General features: G+C 40.9%; 1 long non-coding RNA gene across 1 annotated transcript; it reads right to left on the bottom strand.

Annotated features, from left to right (window-relative positions):
* Positions 1-1,414: 1,414 nt before the first annotated feature.
* Positions 1,415-9,734, bottom strand: LOC144581604 (uncharacterized). Its single transcript, XR_013532641.1, has 3 exons — positions 9,573-9,734; positions 3,947-4,079; positions 1,415-2,197 (listed from the first exon to the last, which is right to left on the bottom strand). It is a non-coding gene; the product is annotated as an uncharacterized LOC144581604 (long non-coding RNA).
* Between the last annotated feature and the right edge of the window lie 9,707 nt (positions 9,735-19,441).

The raw sequence follows: 19,441 nt of genomic DNA, 5'->3' as shown, positions 1-19,441 counted from the left end.
GATCAAAGAAGTTCTCTGGTTGCAGGGAAGGAAAAAGGAAGAAGGTGAAGTTGGATAGAGAAATCAAGATGGGAGGTTTAAGTAAGTATTGGGGTGAATATCAGATCAAGGAGGGAAGAACGGGGATAAAAAAGAAAACACACGGAAGAAGGATATTAAAGATCAGGAGAGACAAAAACACTTCCGAGAAACCTAAAAAAGTATTTCCAAAGGTAAAGTGTGAGAAGTCTTAATGTTAGCAATTTAAAAACTTGTGAGTCGTAGAAAAAGACAATGGGGGATTGACCTCTACAGCAGGTGGTTTACCTATTTTCTCACTCAATCCTCACACAACCCCACTAGAGATTATTATTATACTTATTTTACAGACTAGAAACTATGTCTCTGAGAAGTTAGGTTGCCTATGGTCACAAAACAAAAACAGTAAAGCCAAGATTCTAATTCAAGATTGACACCAAAATCCATCCACCAATCTAGTAGTCATGGCTTTCTTTACATCAGTAAATAGTAACACAAGTTATACTGCAAAGATTAAATCTTTTCTTAGAATAACATTTAAAAAAATAACATTAGCATGTCATATTTGTGCATCTCACATCACAACCTGGAAATGCTGTGTTCTACTAACCTTTACCTTGGCTCGGAAGAAGTTACCATCAGGCATTACAGGAACTTGGACTTGGATTTCAGAACAATCAAAGAGTAACTAATGTAGGAATTCCTTTAATTCCCTCAGTGATACGAGGGTTAGGTCCCTATTTCCTAATGAGACAATGTGAGTCCTCACCTGGCAACTATAGTTTATTTTTTCCACCTCGTTTCAATTCAGAGCAGACTTCAGAAGTCCTAGTAAGGATTCAGTTTCAATTCCTTCATTCTTATGTATTTTTTAAAGTTTGATCATATTTTCAGTATAACTTAGCTCCAGAAGTTCTAATAGCTCCTCTATTTAAGAATATATCACAAGGTATCCATATGTTGGAGAAACAATAATAAATTGACTAAAAGTTCAGATTTCCTTGATAATTTTCTTTCCAAGGAAATTGAATGTGTATGAGTGTGTGTGTGTGTGTGTGTGTGTGTGTGTGTGTGTGTATAGTATAGATAGATACTCATTTAGGAGGTATATTTTGCTTTCTCTTAAGATTATAGCACAGCTTAAATTTTCATGATCTCTTGTGTAGTTTCTTCTTTTGTTCTACACATTACTTCTTAATCTCCCTACCCCCAAAGGGGTTATAATATTAAAGTAACAGAACTGATGCCATTTTTTAAGTGCTAACATGACAAAAGGATTTTAACAGTTACCAGAAGTTGATTTGATAGATTTTAATAGATGTAGTTGATTTCAATGGATTATGATTTCAAATGACAGCAAAAAGAGAGTGAGGAGATTGGAAAGGACAAGAACATCAAATTACCAGAAAGGAGTTTCCTCACCCGAGATCACTTTTGTTAAACTTTTTTTTAACCCAAAGCTGAATTTACTCTGTATTCATTTCCATGTTAAATTATAAACAACACGTTTTGAGGTGTTATATTTAGATGTTTTAATTTGGCCAGTCTAATATACAATCTAAAAAGTTTCCATGTAGGGTGTGACAATGCCTAAAAACCAAACCAAACAAAACCTTTTTCCTGTTCTGTTTAACGTGGGTGGATCAAAGAATGTTTAGGCAGATAAGAGGGTTTCAGAGGTCTACAGTCCCAGTTACCAAGAAAATTATAAAGAAGGGTTATTTAATTCATGTTTGTGCAGAGGTTGTTTCCCAAACAGGCAAGAGAATTCTCCAAACAATTGTTGGTTAATGTCCAAGACAGTTTGCTACATTTCACATCTTCTCTGTCTTCAAAGGCTACAAATTTGAAACTTTACTGGGTAGGAAGGTTTTGAAACTCAAGTTCCATTTATTCTTGGCCAAGCCCAGCAGTCTGGTTCCTGGGATGGGCATGGGAGAGGGTCAGACTGTTGAAATAGTGATTTCCCCATCACTGAAGCTCCCCAGAGAAGGAGTTAAAAACAACTTTTAAATAAGTATGGATCTAAAAACACAACTAAAAAGGTGTTTTGTGTTTTAACAGCCGAGGTCCAAGGTGGTCTGGCTCTGCACATTGAGCCCCACCTTTCTTTGTGGGTAACTTCTTATTGAAGTCAAGTGTCCTCCCCATAGTGGTGGAAAGACGTGTTCATTGCCATCTGGAAGCAAGATATAAAATAAATCACAAAGGGCAAATTAGGACTGCTGCACCACACAGGAACTTAAAGCTTCATTTAATGGTTTTTTGTTTGTTTGTTTGTTTGTTTGTTTGGGGGTTTCTTTTTTGTTTTTATTTATGATACTCTCTCATAAATATGAACTGAGCTTGCCTTTATCAGAGTACTCATAAGAGAGACATTCTGAGATCTTTGGTTTGACTCTTGGGTGAGTCTTCCTGCACCCCCACCACTCGCCCAGCAGTCCCCAGGCTGCCATTACATTTGAAAAATAGCAGGTGAAGAATTACCATAGGGCAAATGTAAACTATAAAGAAAAAACTACGCTGAGGACAGTGGCTCATGACTACAGTCCCAACACTTTGGGAGGTGGGAGGATCACTTGAACTCCCAGGAGTTTGAGGTCGGCCTGGGCAATATAGTGAGACCCCCTCTCTAAAAAACACTTAAAAAAAATAGCCAGACAGGTAGTACATGCCTGTGGTCCCAGCCACTCAGGAAGCTGAAGCAGCAGGATCACTTGAGCCCAGTAGATTGAGGCTGCAGTAAGCCATGATCATGCCACTGCTCCAGCCTGGGTGACAGAGTGAGACCTTGTCTCAAAAAATAAAATAGAATAAATGAGCAATCTTTCCTTTTGCCACCTATACTGGCATACACAACACAGGATTGAAAGTGGACACCTCAATGGTTAATCAACACTCTGACCTCAGTTTACACATCCTCTGGAAAGGAAGCTTCTTTATGAGGAGTGCATTGTGGGAAAACACGGGGAAAGTTCTTCATAAATCTCAGGGCAAAATGCCTGCCCTGCAGCTTTACAGCAAAGCGGTCCCACACACACCATACATCCACCTATAACCCAAGTGAGATTCCCTCTAGATAAATCTAGGCCATCTCCCACATTTTTTGTCCCATCTCCAGTTTTAGGGCTTATTTTCTTTTATACTCCCTGCATGGTCCCCAGTTCTTTTTCCCTACATCATTCTCCCTCATATTGAAATTAAATAATGTTTATAAAACAACCAGTGTAGGGCCAGGGGCGGTGGCTCACGCCTGTAATCCCAGCACTTTGGGAGACTGAAGCAAGCAGATCACGAGGTCAAGATATTGGGGTTTGACCATCCTGGCCAATATGGTGAAACCCCATCTCTACTAAAAATACAGAAATTAGCCGAGCGTGATGGTGCGTGCCTGTAATCCCAGCTACTTAGGAGGATGAGGCAGGAGAATCGCTTGAACCCAGGAGTAAGAGGTTGCAGTGAGCCAAGACAGCACCACAGCACTCCAGCCTGGTGACAAAGGGAAACCCCTATCTCAAAACAAAACAAAACAAACAAAAAAGCACAAAACACCCAGTGCAGTGCTTGATACTCTGTGGACTCACAATAAAACTGTTTGTTCCCTTAGTAGTGGCTCTGATGTGCCCTACTTCCAGCTCTAAAGCTTCTCTCCTATCCCCTTTCACCTTCTTGTCTCCCCCTCAGCTTATCCCCCTTACCTTACAGTGCTGATCCTCATCCTTCTCCTCCCTCGAAACTCCCAAAACAGTCCCATGCACATCTCCTTTCCCCTTAACAGTTTAGTTCTAACATCATTGAGAACCAATCAATGTTAAAATTGTGAAGGTGGCACTAGAGATTGCCAAACACTGACACACTAGACATCAACCAGCTTTGCTTCAGGCAAGAACACTGGTCTCTCACCTTCTCTAGGCCTAAATCCTCTTACCTGTAGAACAAGACAGTTGACGACAACCTCTAGGTTTTCTTCTATTAACAGCACTGAATTCAGAGACACTGGATGGGTCTGCTATGGTCTGAATGGTCATATCCCTCCAAGGTGATGGTATTAGGGAGTGGACCTGTGGGAGATGATTAGATTATGAGAGCAGAACCCTCATGAGTGAGATTAATGTCCTTATACAAGCAGTCCCAGACAGCTGCCTTGTCCCTTCCACTTTGTGAGGACACAGCAAGAAGGCACCACCTATGAACCAGGGCGTGGGTGTTCGCCAACACTGAACCTATCAGCACCTTGATCTTGGACTTCCCAGCCTCTAGAACTGTGAGAAATAAATGTCTGTTGTTCATAGGCTACCTAGTTTATGACACTTCGTTATAGCAGCCAGAATGGACAGTTTCCTTGGCATTTCAAGGTAGAGTGTGTAAAAATACCCAGGAAAAATTTCACGTTCTTCATTTTTCATAAAACCATAGATTTGAATTAGTAAAACAGAGCTTAGAGTTCAACTAGTCTTACTCTCTCATTTTCAGATGGGAAAATGGAGGCTCAGAGGGGATAGTTGACTTTCTGAAAGTTACTCCATCATTTGGAGTAGAGTTAGAGCTGAAACTCAGGTTTCTGATCTCACAGTCCAGTGCTGTAAACAACAGGATAATGTAAGAGTTGATGGAGGAAAACCAACTTCTCCCTTTTATGAGCTCCTCTCTCAGCCCACAGACAAGAGCCTCCACCCACTGCCCTCAACCAGTCCTACCACCTCCCATCCCATCCTCCAGGAGGAGAAGGTTCATCTGATTGCAGAGTGCAGTAAAGGGTGAGTGCCTGAGCTCCTTTGGCTCTCTCTTTCCGTGCAATCTGCCCAGACACAACGAACATCCCACCGGCCTCCTGCCTCCTCTGGTAACAAACATGACCCATGCAAGGTCTGCCTGGTTGGGGTAGGGCAGGGAGGACTTGCCCTTGTCTGACTGTTCTCCCTTCAAATAGGTGAGTATTTTCCTTCACTGGAAAAAGTGACAAAGAATAAGATGACTTGATCTTTATCTGACTTTTGGTCTGTTCCTGATTGGCTCAGAACTGGAGGAGAAAGGAAACACTCACCTCAACCAAGTGACTGGTTATTGCCCTCAAATTCCTGTAAGTTAAAAGGCTTTAAAGTGCACTGATTTGAGTTCAAATTCTGCTCTTCTACTTACATGTGTGGGTCAAGTGCCTTCCCTGCTCTAATCCTTTCCTTTGTGATCTCCAAGTAGGAATAATCCTGTCTGCCTCATTCATAGGACCACTGTGAGTATAAATAAGGTAAAATGCATAAAGTCTTAGCACAAAATCTGACAAAAAATATAATCAATAAATGACAGCAATTATTATTGTTATAATTACAACTGTGATAGGTTTTACAAAATGAGGTCTCTGAAAGTATTTGCTGAACTGAATTAGGTTAGTCTGAAATTTATGTTCTTTTAACCAACTAAGATATAGAACAACAATAAAAAGCCAGCAGAATTAGAAGACAAGAAGGTATTAGTAAATTATATGAGACTGTATAGTAGTACTTCTGAGAACAATTGTGATATCCCAGAAACATTGTCCACTTCGATGTCAATGCTTGTCTCTATTCCATTGTTGGTTTGTTTTGAGTTAGAGTATGGAGAGAACTTTCCTACAATTTCTTCTTCAACCTGAGATCACTGCCAATATGTTTGTGGTCTGTCTGGTCACTGCTGTCAATCTCTTCACCAACACTTAAGGAACCGAAGCTTTGGGGAAGGTTAAGCTTTATATTTTAACCCAGAATTTTTAAATAAAAAATTCTGGTTTTTTGTTTAAAACCCAGTGCATTTTATTTAAATAAAGAAGTGAAAGGAAAATAAGATCTCTTTGAGTTTCATAATTTTTGAACACTATTATTTAAAATTTTTTATAACTTAGGAGTATGTGCAGCTGACAGAAACACAAAATCTGGTCAATGATAGCTAAATTCACTAAGGATTGTCTTGTTTGTGTGTTTGTTTGGGTCCTCAGGCACCAAGAAACCCAGAGCAGGTTCACCATTTGCAGTTGTGCGGTTTAGCATCCACAATGTCAGGAGGCACCATTCATGCTACAATATACTTACAAAGCAGCTCTGCTCTAGAGGTAGATAGTGGAGAGAGGGTATAACAGGTTCACAAAGCCATTAGGGATGGAGGTTCCTTCTGGCTTTTTGCTGCGTTCTCCAAACCATGTGGCTTTTTTTTTTTTACAGAGCATGCCAGGCTGGAGTGCAGTGGCGAGACCTCGACTCACTGCAACTTCCACCTCCTGGGTTCAAGCCATTCTCCTGCCTCAGCCTCCCCAGTAGCTAGGACTACAGGCGCACGCCACCATGCCCAGCTAATTTTTTTTTGTATTTTTAGTAGAGACAGGGTTTCATCATGTTGGCCAGGATGGCTTGGTCTCTTGACCTCATGAGCAGCCCGCCTTGGGCTCCCAAAGTGCTGGGATTATAGGTTTGAGCCACTGCGCCCAGCCCCATGTGGCTTTCATTCTCATAGTAGCTTCATGGTCACAAGATGGCTACTCCATCACCAACACCACATTTATATGACAGGAAACAAGAAGAGCAGGAAGGGGTGGTGCCCGTAGCAGGGAAACCAAAGCTTTCCTAGAAACCTTCCAGGTATAACACTGGCCAGAACTGTGTTACACATAAACCCTTGGCCTCAAGAAAAGGAGAGGAGTTGTGATTTTGTTGCAGTTGTCATTCTGGTTTTGGTTTTTGGACACATTGCTGCTTTGAAAGAAATTGGAGACCTATTAGTAGGAATGAAGAGAAGAAAAGACTTTTGGATGGAAGTCACGGCCTTTATAACCTCATCTCTGATGTGATACTCCATCACTTCTGCTATATTCTGTTGGGCACCGAGACCCCCTTATATAAGAGTATGAATCCCAAGAGTTAGGAATCACTGGGGCTGTCTTGGAGTCCAGACACTATGGAAGGCAACTAGCAACATCTGCCAGACATCGACCCCCTAACTTTTATTTCACACACTCTTAAAAAACTTTTACATAGCCACAGTGCCAAGGGTACTCGATAAATATTTACCAAATAAAGAAGTTGAAGAATGAGCATTTCAAGCTATTGTGCCAGGCTGCTATCTTCCAGAAAAAAATTGGCAGCATAACCATTTTATTAGGATTCCAGCTTTTCTTTCTTCAATCATAGGTTGATGCAAAAGTGACTATAGTTTTTGCCATAAACATAACAGTAAAAAACACAATTGCTTTTGCACCAACCTCATATTTGGATATTTTGTTAGAGTGATTTTCGTAGCTCCAACGGGTCCCAAGTGGCACCCCAGAAGGTATCTCTTCACTCTTTCCTGGTTGAGTCAGAGAAACTTCTTTGACATCTATTTTTACATATTGGACTTCCCTTAAAAAGCAATTCTTTAAAAAAAAAAAAAGATTTGAAACTTTCTTACTGCATTTGCCTATGTTATTTTAAATGAATACATGAGAAAATAAATAAATGAAAAGTGTGGATAGTGTTAAAAAGTACAGGTTGCTAGATTGAATACAATTAAAAAAGAAATTGGAATCCTCAGAAAAGCCATACGCAGTGAGCCCTTAATGCCAATCGAGGCATCAGATTAAGCTAGTCGAATTTGGATTCAATTATACAGAACATCAAAAGAAAAAAAATGATAAAAAACATGCATAAATCTAGATATATACGATTGAAGATTGTGTCTTAAAAGGGAGTAAAATTAAAATTTTCTAGCTCTTGAGGAGTAGAAACTGTCTCAGAACATACAAACCTATCTTTGGACCTTTCTGTCTTACTTTCCTATTAGTTTTTGAATACAAATTACACAGAGAAGTAGACTCTTCCCCGCCTGTGTCTGCCTAAATTTACCTTGACTGCCTCTCTATTGTCCTCAGCAGGGGCTCTCAGGCACTTAAAAGCACTAGCCTTGAAGACAGGTTTTATTTGGCTATTTTTTTTTTTAAACTTGATTTTGTCTTCACATTTAAGAGGGAAATTCCCTCTTAAACTCTGGACTCCCAGTTTCTCTTGAAAAGTCAGAAAATCTGGCAGTAAACGCAAACTTGGCAGGATTCCAGGCCTCCTTTGTGCACGTGATCTTGTCTGCTTTGAGTTGTAGTTATTTTTATACTTGCTTTTCCCTCTTACTAACTTAAATAAGTTTCAGTCATCTACTTATTCCCTACTACAGTAGTTCTTAAACTTCAAGGGGCATCAGAATCACCTGGAAGACTTGTTAAAACCCAGATAGGGCCAGGCACAGTGGCTCACACCTATAATCCCAGCACTTTGGGAGGCCGAGGCAGGCGGATCACCTGAGGCCAGGGGTTCAAGACCAGCCTGCCCAACATGGTGAAACCCCATCTCTTGGCGGTGGGCCACTGTAGTCCCAGCTATTCGAGAGGCTGAGATAGAATTGCTTGAACCCAGGAGGCAGGGGTTGCAGTGAGCCAAGATTGTGCCACTGCACTCCAGCCTGGGCAACAGAGTGAGACTCCATCTCAAAAAAAAAAAAAAAAGGAAGAAAGACAACGCCGATGGTTGGGTCCCACCCCACAGTTTCTGATTCAGTAGGACTAGGGGAGGCTGATGATATGCCTTTCTGGCATTTTCCAGGTGACCCTGCAGCTGCAGGTCCCAGGACCATACTTTGAGAACCACTCCCCTATAGCACAGTGCAGGGCCTTGCAAATAAATTGTTGAATTGTTATTGGTATTGCAGAGATTAAGAGTGCACAAAGAGAAATTCTGTAAATTCCCATTCGTTGCTTACTCTATCTTTGCACGACCTATTTAATCTCTTTGTACTTCTCTCTTTACCTGTATAATGAAGAAAATAATAGAATCCATGTATTTCAAAAGATTATTAATATTCAGTGAGATAATATATATAAAAACACTGCATCTGGTATAGTTAGTGCTAAGTAAACATGGTTATTATTACTTTTAATTATCTTTTTTCCCAGTCTGCTGGTTTGAAGTCAGGGTCTACCTCTAGTTTTTCCTTGTGAACCACCCCTTAAAGGCCCCACCAATATCTAAAGCTCTGCCTCTCACAAAGCAAGTACTAAATAAATATTTCCTGAGTGAATAAATAAATAAACAAATTAATACACAATCAAATGTCATGGATTGAATGTTGAATACGACAACCATGTTCAGTCTACATCTTTATAGAGAACTTTTAATCACAGCATGAAGCCAAATTAAAATGGATATTTCTTCATTAAAGTGTAAACTCAGAGATGTTGAGTAAATGTGAGAATTCCCCAAGCGGGTGTCAACAGCTAGGCTTTATGCACTCAGTGCCAGGCACTGTTCTCTGTAGTCTCTGCACATTAACCTATAGAATCCGGCCTTGGTTAGTGTTAAACCTCAAGTTGATCTATCAGTTACAAATTGCATTTGGCTACAGAGGACCCCAAAATAGGGGCTCAAACATGCAAAGGTATTTTCTCTCACATAAAAATGCATTTTCGGTCAGCAGGTCAGGGCTGTGCAGTGGCGCAGCAGTCTCCAAGAACTGAGATCTTCTGTCTCTCTGCTCCAGCCACTCTCTCTGCTCCAGCCACTTACATGCACAGCCTATCTTCAAATCCACCTCAGAGTCCAGGATGGCTGATGAGAGCATTTGCTTCCTATCGGCCTTCAAGCTGGGAGGAAAAAGGAAAGGATCAGGGCAAAAACCTCCTCCCTCCCTTTTAAGAAGCCTTCCTGGAAGTCTCACAAAATAAATCTAGTCAGTTGGAGCCTGGTCACACAGCCACACCCTCTCTCAAGGGAAAGGTGATCTTTGAACTAAGCACATTGCTGCCCTGAGAAATCAAGCTTCTTTCAGTAAAGAGAGCAGGGAGATTGGGTGTTGGTTTAGAGAATTTGCTCTGTCTGCAATAACTAGTGTGTGTGTGCGTGCGCACGCACACACACACACACACACAGTCTTCCTTCTTGAGTCCCAACGAACAACAAATCACACGTTTCAATATTTGCTAAGTAAGCTGCCGTGAGTGTGGGTTTCACTCACACGTTTTTGCCATCACATTTTTGATAAGGCAAAACTTGAAACTTAACCGTGCCTAAGCCTTAGGGAAAGCAGCTGGCTCGGCAGCAGGGCCACATGCTGTGTATATGCAGAGTGTAAATTTGGATCACACACACTGTGATGATGCTGGCAGTCGGGATAAAAATAAATACCTCCCAACACCCTCTGCATTGTGATTATAGTATTCAAACCTTGAGAGCGAGGGTGATGAAAGCAAACAGCGGGAGAATGAACACACTGTAACACCTCCTTCAAGGAAAGCTGATGGGATCTGAAATAACAGACGACATCATTTAGTAGGAATCTGTCTCTCTTTCTGTATTCCCTCTTCCCACCATCTATGCTGTATCACAGCTGCAGTTTTACTTAACTTCTGCAAGCTAAATTGTAAAGCACCTATATGCCTATCTCCAGAGAGAGCCTTCTCCATTGAAACACTCCAAGCCATCAGCTAACCTGGATCTGTAGCTCCTCCATGGTTGGAGCCCCAGAGGCAGACAAAAACTCCTTTATAAAGAGGCTCGGAAAGAACTAAACTCTGAAACGATAGGGTCTCTGTGTTCTTTGTGTAGGCAGGCAATTTCCCAGCAAGGTTTCGGGTTTTGCAGTTAGCTTTTGTAATTACAATAAAAGAGAGATAGTAACCTTTAGAGTGAGTGGCAGCAGCACCCTCACACCAGGCTGTGTGAAAACAGATCACATTACTCCGGAGCCTCACATTGCAGCGGGGGTTATTGTGCAAAACTGGGTTCTGTTGTAGGTATCCAGGGAGCCTTTCTTCATGAAGGCAGGTCATTGCACCTGTACGAAGCAGATTCTTTTCTTATTTTTACTTTAAGGGAAAACTCCCTCCACTCCCAGTTCAATTGAAATTGAAAGTCAATGCAAGGTAGATTTGTGTGAGGACATATCAGGGGATGGGCGGTGAAGGAGGAAATCCTCTAGGGGTCAGGGGACAGTGTCCACAGGCAGAGTAAAGTCTTGGGTGAACCACGCCAGGGATGAAACTGTTCTGCAGTTCCTTCTGGTGCTGCATGTGACCTGCTGGAGCAGACAGAAACTTGGGTGTTTGGCTACCTTGATCAAGCCACTCATCAACAAAGTTTAGAAGCTGCTGGTCACCATCACTTGTGCTTTTCTGTGATAAGAATGAATATTAGTAAATCAGGAACTGTTTTCAGCTCGGAAGACTTTTTTTCTAACTTTTTTCATGACACATGAGCCTTCTATCTAATACATAGCAATTTAAGAAGCCATATCCTAAAGGAAAATCATTCTTCAAGCTGAGCATGTCCTAGTGAAGGATTTCACGGGCATGGTTCTGATCTACTAATGGCAATGGCTCCCTCCCCATCAGCATGGCTGGGTTGTGACTGTGTGGAAGAGGCACACAGTCTGGATGGTGGAAGTTCAGTCCCAGTCCAGGCAGCTCAGTTGACAGAAGACACAGAAAATGTGAAGTGAGGAAAGCAGTCATTCGTTTATTCCACAAGTACTTACGGAGTGACAGCTGTATACCACCATTTGACCCTGTTCTAGTGTTAAATGTCATTTTAGAAACTAAACAGACCAGATCCCTACTCTTGTGAAGCTCACATTCAACCAGTGTTTCTTGTGCAGGATGTACAGGCAAATTTCTGTACTAGGCACTGATGGTGGACAAAAATCAGTAATTCACAGCCATCAGAAATTACAAGGTCTCTTACAAGCTTGTGAGGGAGAGTATAGGAGCTTATACAGGTCACTGTCAAGGCTCAGTGAAGGGTGTCTTTGTGTCGGAAGTGCTCTGAGCTTAATATACATGAAAGAGAAAAACCGAATTAGCAGAAGCTGGGAGGAGCTGCAGAAGGGAGCATGGTAAAGAGAGTCCGACACAGGGAGAGGGATTTGGACTGAGCTGATTTGGAATTTGGAGTTTAGGGCTCTTCGCTCCATGTCCCCTGCCACAAGCTATAAATTTCTGCCAGACCTAATAAGGCCACTCACAGGGCTTCAGAGCCCACCCGCTCTGCAGCCCAAGTGGCTAGAAGTAGGGCATAAGGGTTAGCAGGACATTTTAAGCATGTGTATGTGTCCCTCCCTAACCTTCAGGCTTCTTGGGGGCTGAAAAGGGTATGCCAAAGAGGTTACAAAGCAATCAAGTATTTTGTTCAGCAAGCAAATTATTTGAAAAAAAAAATTGAGCCAATATTTGAAAATCAAAAGATTTCTGTTCTGTAACGCAGCTTTCCAGAATGTTTCCAGAAAGAGATCAAAAGCTTTGGTAACACTGGGTCCACACTACTGCAACGTAAGAGGAGGCCAGAGCAGGAGAGGTTTCCACTGACCCCGCCCTCCCAGGGAGACGGGCTGTGCACCCACACACCATCCCCACAGGTCTGCCCTACTCCGAAGCCAACCATCAGTTGGCATTTCTCATGACAATTACAATGGTGGTATTTTAGAGTAAAGAAATATCCCTTTCCCACTTTGCTATTAAATATGAGGACATGAAAGACCTAAGGGGTGGCATATCTTTTCAGAAAAAAAACTCATTCTTTCCTTCATTTTACAAATATTTATTGAGGGCCTACTATGAGTCAGGTACTGTTTTAAACACTGGGGATTTAGCAATGAGAAAAAAAACGACAATGCACCCCTCCACCCCCCACTGGAGGAGCTATTTTTTATTTATGAGAGACAGACAATAAACAAATTCATAATATTTCATCAGGCAGTGGTATGAAATATGATGGCAAAAGGTAGGGGTAGGGTGAGAGAAGGGGATTAGGATGGGGTGAAAGGGGCAAATGTGTCACTGGTCAGGGAAGGCCTCGCTGACAAGTGATGTCTGAACAGAAACCTGAGTGACTGGATGGGTGAGTGCCAAGAGGCTACATTTCCTTGTGGAAGAAAATAAATATTCCAGTGCATTTAATATGCAACAAGCATTGGAGTCAAAAGAATTTAAGACCATTAGGAAATAAATTAAGTTTAAAAAAAAAAAAAAGCTTGGACCAGCACAAAGAAAGATCAGTGTCCCATCTTCAAGAATCCTGATTTTGTGATTAAAAAAAAAAAATGTTGAATTTTTATAGTCATTTGACTGCATGGGAGACTAAAGTCAAGTTTAATATTAGCAATCTGATTACATTTCAAATTTTGTGACTATGTGAGATCGTTAAGAACATCTCCATGCTTCAGATAGAGAAATAATGTTCAGATCAAATTGTCTAATGTCTCTGCTTGCAATAACATGGTTACTAAGTGGTAGAGACAAGACAAGATTATTTTAACTCCAGTCCAGCATCTTTCCAAGGTTATGCTTCAATAACTTCCTCCAAAGCACCCAGAACAAGAGTAGAGTGAAAGCAAACCTAGGGAGAGGAGGTAAGGAGAACAGAGGCAGAGAGGTTCAGGAAGGGCTTCAGAGCAACCAGCTCTAGATGTGGAATTTCTTCGTGATTTCATATTATCTCAGAAATGCATATACGTTTTGCATTTATTCCATAATATATGTGTATTTGTCCATTTCAATCAAATAAAGAAACACATTACAGAAAGCTGCACTATGTTTACTACCCAACTCTGCTTGCCATTCTCCCAAATGCACTCAGGAGGACCTCAGTTTTGAAAATGGTGCCAGGGGTCTGCAGAATGTTACAAGCAGACTAGCAGAACAAGAGCTAATAGGGAATTGACCCAGAAATGCAACAGAACATAATATTCTCTATCAAATGCATAATTATTAAGATGCATCAACTTGATTAAAATAGTCTCTACACTACAAATATAAGAAAGCATGTATTATCAAATGATATTCAAGTGTCAAACCTTTGTTTCCTTCTTGTAGTTTAATTGGTAAGACATTGTGCACATCTGGAGGTAAAATAACAGTCCAAGAAAGCTGGAGGTGGTAAAATCCAAGAATAAAGTTATTGTCATTGAGTGAAAATAAGTGCTGTTCTGTATAATTTTCCTTTACTGTATAATAATTCATTATTCACTAAGGGAAAAGGATAACATTACTGTTCTGGAATGTATCACATAGATGTTGGTATCTCTGCAATCTGCTAATCATAAACCGTTACAGATGGGTTTCCAGAGTTCTGTAGGTCACATGATGAAAATCATTCTCCTTGCCCTATTTCTCTTTTTTTGGATAATTGCAGGGTTTTTTACTTAGTCTTTGGCCCATCTCTAACAGGGATACTCTTCTTTCTGACTTTCCCCTAAAAGGCTATATTTATATTGCATCTGATATTTTACCCAACCTCTGAGTAGGAAGATGAACCTGGCAAGCATCTTTCTTCAAATCATTCATCACACTTGCAAATGGTTGGCATGAGCCCACATTATTTCCCCCGCATTCCAATGCATGTTTTAAAGGCATCTTTTGATGTACCATTTAGGAAAGAGCCCCATACATTAAGAAACAAAAAAATAGCCAAGGAATCTAATATTCTGTCCAAGACCTATGAAGGAGATGCTGATATTGGTTCATTTGATCAAGCCTTCTAGAAATGAATCTGGATATAAAGGAAGGGGTGTGGCACCATCCTTCTGGGGCCTATTTCAAGAGAAGGAAAATAAGACTTAATCAGTGGGCCATTTGAGAAAGAAACTGATGGGGCAGTTCTCTCCAAATGCTTGGCTTCTGCCTCTAACAAGAGAAAAGCCGCCATTTCCCTCCCATCATTATTTTCCATCTTCTAATTCATGTTCTTTAAAAAAAATTGATTGTGCAAATCACTGTAGTCCCACTTGCTCAGCTGTCCTAGTTTAGGCTGTCATTATTGTTCTCCTCCCTTGCTGGAATGGCCTCCTGATTCATCTGCCTGCCTCTGGCTTCTCCCCACCCCAGGCCACCCTTCCCACTGCACCAGAGAAAACTTGGTAAAGGACAGATCTGGTCATGACCCTCTTGTGAGTAAAAGTCTCCCACTCACAGGAGAGTGGAGGCTCCCACTACCTACAGAGGGAAGTCCACACACACTAAGCATAACACAACAAGGCCTTCCTGTTCCACCCCGCTCACCTTTCTCCCTCATCTCAGGAGCTCCGTGCCCCATGCAGTCCTGGCCCAGCCGCAGTAGACTGTTCATCTGCTCTCCCTTCGGTGCCATACCCTCTTGCCTGTTGGCCTCTCAGGATGAAATACCTTTCCCTTTTCTCTGCTGGTTCGACTTCTACTCAACTTCCAGGATTCAGCTCATATGTCTCCTTCTCTCAAGGTTCCTCCAGCTCCAGCTCCTCAGGACACCTCCAATATATTTCTAATTTAGCATGTACATTTTAATAATTTTCTTTTACCATCTCTACTCAGCCCCACCAGCTCTCAGAGGATAAGGACTAGGTCTTCATTATCTATAATGCCCCACAGGGGCACTAAATCCTATGAACACCCAGTCTGCCCTTCTTTGAAAAAAAAAATCTCAAGGAAAGAAGCTTAGAGATGTTGCAGCAGGTGCTTGAGGTAGGCTCCTGGTGGCAATACTGGACCTGTTCACCACGGCTGCAGCTGAAATGAGGTGAGCAGGTGGCATGTAGCTCAGGGCACAAAACATGGCTGCCGCAGGCGTGTTGATTTGAATAACCACGGAAAAGCAGAGCAGGAGGGCACATCACAGGACCCCAGCCCAGCTGCCCATGCAGCATAGGAATGCTTTTACAGATTGCTTCAGTGGAGAGCTTCCTCTGCTCTCCCTTTTTTGACATGAGCAAATGATACCACCAAACAACTCATTGATGGGCATTTTTGCCAAACATAGCTAATCTGATTTTAACAATAATAATAACATTATCAAGTACATATTTTATGCCAAGTACTGTCCTAAGAGCTTTGCATATAGATTTTCATAAGCACCATATGTGGTAAATACATTTATTATCACCCCCATTTTCTAGGTAGAGTGTAGCAGATGCTGCCTGCACCCTGTCCATCTCCCCTCAAGCCTCCCCATTTTAGTGCAGGGAGGCAGAACTCCCCAGTTCCTACAGCTGCATCTCTTGGCCAGAGATCATTGCCTGGTACCAGAGTCCACTTTCCTGCAGTATTTTGGCCAGAAGTACCAGAGAATTAACACCTCCTAGAAGCATCCCTCAATCAATGACTGAGAGGATTGCTCCTCGAGTGGGTCAGCTCTGAGTTATGTGGTCTACACTGGCTCACAGAGTTCCCTAGAGGGATTAAACTCTAGTTGTCTGCAACTGTAACACGCTTGATAACTCACCTGTTACAGGCTGCCTTACCTCCACCTGCTCACTTCCCACTCTCTACCACTGTTTCCTGGAATACCTCCCAGTATTTGAATTTTGAAACCTGGTCTCTAGGTCTACATCTGGAGGAACCTAACAAAGATAATGAGGCCAAGGCACAAAAAAGATCCTAGGACTTGCCCAAGATGATGTCTCACTCTAGGGCCTACACACTTATCCACTACCCTATACTGCTAACTCATCCAGGTTTTCACACTGTAAAAACAGCCATCTTCTCCTTCCTCTATACCCAAATATGTGGAGACAGCCAAAGACTCTCCAATTCCTTCTGCCATCACTGTTACAAACCTGGTTTCCATACCAGTCATACCCTTGTGAGGCACCCCCTCCCCTGCACGAATTTTCCACTTAAAATTAAACACATGAATTTTTTTCTGCTTTTTACCTTACATATTTCATCCATCTGCTTTTTATTTCTGTGCCATTATAGAAGTACAGAATTCAAAATATGGTATGGTAGACTATTCAATTTTAATAGTATTTTAACACAAAGATTTTCTGGAACTAGTTCTATGTTCAGAATAGCATCCATTCACACAAAACGTTGAATTGGTTAAAATGAATCTTACTAATATAAGTAATGCTTACATTAATAAGGTCTTATAAATGTAGCAAGATTTGAATATTGGTGTATTTATTATGTATTTATTGACAGCAACAACTAACCCACTGATTCCTTCTGTGTATTTGAGTGAATTGCACACTTATCCAGAGGTCCTGAATTTATTATTGTCATGCTTCCTTCTCTATCATCTTCTATATCAGCCATAAACAAAAAGTCAGACATCATAGGTTAGCTGTTTGCAGAAAGAATTCCCAGAAGTAAGCACCACAATGGGATGCACAAAATGTATTGCTGATGAATGTAAGTTCTTAAACTGCTATCTGGACTCAGTCTACATACAACATAGTCAAAGTAAAACAATAACTTTAGAAACTGTAAGATGTCATAAACAGGTCCTAAGATGAAGAGTCACAGAATGTTATGAGAAGAGGCAGGGCATGGCAGCTCACGCCTGTAATCCCAGCACTGTAGAAGGCGGAGGTGGGTGGATCACTTGAGGTCAGGAGTTTGAGACCAACCTGGCCAACATGGTGAAACTCTATCTCTACTAAAAATATAAGAATTAGCTGGGTGTGGGAGCACATTCCTGTAATCTCGGATACTCAAATGGCTAAGGCAGGAGAATCACTTAAACCCAGGAGGTGGAGGTTGCGGTGAGCAGAGATTGCACCATTGCATACCAGTCTGGGCCAAAGAGCGAGACTCTGTCTCAAAAAAAAAGAATGTTATGGCAAGAGAAATATTAGGGAACAACTATTTCAATTTCATGTTTTACAGAATTTAAGATATTACAACTACGTAGTGACATGATCAGAAATAGAACCCAGATTTCTTAGCTCTTAATTCCGGGCTTAGTCCTAGTCCACTTACCACAACCTGTTACAAATTCTGAATAATGTATTTTTCATCCCAATCACAATAGAGTGTCTTTGCATACCTAGTCACTAAATTATCTCCCATGATAACCAAGACCTGGTTTGAAGTAATACATGAAAATAATTAAATGTATGTCTCAGAAATTTAGAATTAAGACAATGAGGAACTGAATGTATGAGGGACTGAGCCAGTGGATGGTGCTTAAATTGAGACGTCATGCTAAATAGTAAATGTTGGGTACCATATTGGGTCTATGCAATAAGATCAATGTAAGTAGCAACACAGAGTCCCCAAGAAAGAGAGAATAGTCTGAGACTCACTTTCTGAAACCAGTTCTTCTGAGACCTGGCAATATTTAGACTTCATGAAGCTTATTTGTATTTTTAACATAATATCCCTTAACACATTTACTTGGCCTAATTTGAGTATGTATCTCTTCCTGTAAAGAAAAGTCCTGAATAGAAGACTCTTCCCCCTTCTTGCTACTAAGCTAAACAACTACTTTTTTTAAATGGGTGTCAGATAATGGAATAGTAAGAATGGCCATTGGGAATTAGCATGAAGAACGGAATCAGCACAAATGAAGTAGGAGACTAAGTTAGTCAAATACCAGTTGTGGTTGGCGAATGTTGCTGTATGGGGAAAAGAGGCTGATATTCCTCTCTGAGTCCTTTAGCAAGTTTAGGAGCAGGCTCTTGGTAGTAGAAATATAAGAGAGTCTTCAACAGACCCATCTGCTATCTGCTGTCTTCAAGACACCCACCTCACATGGAATCATACTCACAGGCTCAAAGTCGAGTTAAAGAAAGATCTGTCACACTAACAGAAAACAAAAAGGAGCAGGGGTCTCTATTCTTATAACAGATAAAACAGACTTTAAACCAACAACAGTGAAAGAGGAAAAAGAAAGGCATTACATAATGATAAAGGGTTCAACAAGAAGACTTAACTGTCCTAAGTATATATACACCCAACACTGAAGCACCCAGATTCATAAAACTACAACTTGTAGACCTATGAAAAGACTTACACAGACACACAATAATAGGGTGGACTTCAACACCTCACTGATACCATTAGTCAGATCGTTGAGGCAGAAAACTAACAAAGAAATTCTGGACTTAAATTTGATACTTGACCAATTGAACCTAACAAACCTCTGCACAATACTCCACTCATAAGCCACAGAATATACATTCTTTTTCATCTGCAATTAGAACATACTCCAAGGTCCACATGCTCAGCCATAAAGCAAATCTCAATAAATTTAAAAAAAAAACACCAATCATATTCTTTGACCAGTGAATAAAAGTAGAAATCAATACCAAGATCTCCTGAAACCACATGGAAATTAAACAACTTGCTCCTGCATGACTTTTGGGTAAACAATAAAATTAAGGTAGAAATCAACAAATTCTTTGAACTAAATGCAAATACGGACACAACATAGAAAAATATCTAGGATGCAGCAAAAGCAATGTTAAGAGGAAAGTTTAGAGTGCTAAATGCCTACCTCAGAAAGTTAGAAAGATCTCAAAGTAATGCTCTACTATCACATCTAGAGGAACTAGAAAAACAATAACAAACTAACCCCAAAGCTAGCAGAACTAAAGAAATAACTATAATCAGAACAGAACTAAATGAAATTGAGAACCCAAAATCCATACAAAGAATTAATGAAACCAAAAGTTGGTTCATTGAAAG

The sequence above is a fragment of the Callithrix jacchus genome, chromosome 2 (assembly GCF_049354715.1).
Source record: "Callithrix jacchus isolate 240 chromosome 2, calJac240_pri, whole genome shotgun sequence".
NCBI lineage: Eukaryota > Metazoa > Chordata > Mammalia > Primates > Cebidae > Callithrix > Callithrix jacchus.
The sequence above is the reverse complement of the archived record's forward strand: the minus strand, read 5'-3'. Positions and strand labels throughout refer to the sequence as shown.